Genomic DNA, 2058 nt, shown 5'->3' with positions numbered 1-2058 from the left:
TTATCCCCAGTTATCTTGCGTGATGGATACAGTGCCATACTTTATTGATTAAGGAAGGCTATAACAAGAATTCACATTATACTTTGTATTTTAAATAGTCAACCTGAAATTATGTGTTATATGTCTTTGTTATTTACTGAGTTCAGAGACTGGTTATGTTATCAGAGGCTGGTCTGATATATAACACAAAGGCTGGTCCAAAGGGAAAGAAGTTGGATATAGACACTTCTGTTAGAAAACAAATTTTCTGAAGCACCATGAATTAGTGACCAGATATTTTGAATGGGATTGTTTCTTCTTTTTTTTTAATATCTTATTTATTTCTTTTGAAAGAGAGAGATAGAGGAGGGGCAGAAGCAGAGGGTGAGAGAGAATCTCAAGCAGACTCTGTGCTGAGTGCAAAGCCAGATGTGGGGCTCAGTCTCACAACCCTGAGATCATGACCTGAGGGGAAATCAAGAGTCAGATGCTTAACTGACTGAGCCATCCAGATGCCCCAGGATTCTGTATCTTTCTATTAGGATCTTCTTAATACATGTGGTATGATCTTTAAAATAACAATTATATCTGAAAGAAATTTCCAGAACTTTAGCATGAAAGAGTCAATATAAAGAAAAATAAAGGAAATAAAGTGCCATAAAACAAGTTCCAAACTGTTCATAGAATTCCTTCACTTTTTTTTCTTATAATTAGAAAGCTACAAATTGTATCTAATAGAATTATAAGTCCAAAATCAATGGAAATGCATTGCCATGATTAAGCTAACTGCAATAGTAATTTCAGCTTTGTAAGCGTTATTAGTGACCCTTAATTTTTCATGTGCATATTACTTAAAAACATATTAAATTGTACAAGTATATCAGTGTTATGAAAACAGCTGTTCATGTAAGATTAGACTATGACCCACAAGGAAAGCCATCATAATCAAAAGTTAGAATTGCACTAATTTCTCTTTAATCTTTGTATTACATTTCTGTTCTTCAGTACTGCATGAACTGTTTATTTCATAAAAATAATTATACTTGCATATGATTTTCATAAGAAAAGTTATTATATATCTTTTTAAAAAAATGGTACCAACCAGATATTACCTGGTAAATTCATTCTCTTTTATGTTTAAGTAGGATTGATTCAAACTTCAAATCCCATTGCAAATGGAAGTCCACATCCATCATCAAGATTTCTGCAGATACTCAAGGATATTTGTTCTCTTGCTTGCCTTTGCCATTGGATCATTTCTCTATGAATTTTATCTCTGTTTTTATATTTATTTGGAGAGGGATAACTCTATTTTCTTCAGGGGTGTGGGCAGATGTCTCATCTCAGAACTTCTGGAATTGCTTCCTGGTGCCGGCAGCCCTCCAGACTTTGAGCACATTGAATCGTACAGTCTTGTTCAAGGACTGGAATTCTCCCACTGTGACAATGTCCCCAATCTGGACATCCGTGAAGCAGGGCAACAGGTGCACGAACATGTTCTTGTGGTGTTTCTCAAAGTGGTTGTCCTTTTGGATGTAGTGGAGGTAGTCTTGGTGGGTAACAAGGATCCTCTGCATCTTTATCTTGGTCACCACACCAAACAGAATCCACCCTTGGATGGAGACATCACCAGCACAGGGGAATTTGTTGTCAATATTTGTGCCCTCAATGGCCTCCTTGAGCAACCTGAAGCACAGACCGATGTATTTGTAGAATCACAGGAGCTTCTCCTCACCATTTTCTATAAGGAGGACTCTCTTCTTATTTTGAAAGATGGATAGCTGCTTTTGGTGAGCCTACTCAGTCTGAATGTTGGCCATTTTCTAGCCACCTGAAAAAAGGATTTTTTTATATTATTGATGTAATCCATAATTCAGCTTTTTCATTAATCTCCTCATGTACTATGGCCATTTGCATATTCATCCATTTAGTGACTGTATTAAAGATGGAAGAAGTTATTCAAAATGTGAATAGTTACCCACAAAATATCAAAAAGGTAAACAATTCATATCTAGAATAGGCAAGAAACTTCCAAATCAATAAGAAAAATTATTCATAATCAGATAAATACATATTTTA

General features: G+C 35.3%; 1 pseudogene; it reads right to left on the bottom strand.

Annotated features, from left to right (window-relative positions):
* Nucleotides 1–1322: 1322 nt before the first annotated feature.
* Nucleotides 1323–1799, bottom strand: LOC110584229 (annotated as a pseudogene).
* Between the last annotated feature and the right edge of the window lie 259 nt (nt 1800–2058).

This window comes from Neomonachus schauinslandi, chromosome 2 (assembly GCF_002201575.2).
Source record: "Neomonachus schauinslandi chromosome 2, ASM220157v2, whole genome shotgun sequence".
Classification (NCBI taxonomy): domain Eukaryota; kingdom Metazoa; phylum Chordata; class Mammalia; order Carnivora; family Phocidae; genus Neomonachus; species Neomonachus schauinslandi.
Note: the sequence above shows the minus strand (reverse complement) of the source record. Positions and strands in the feature narration are given on the sequence as shown.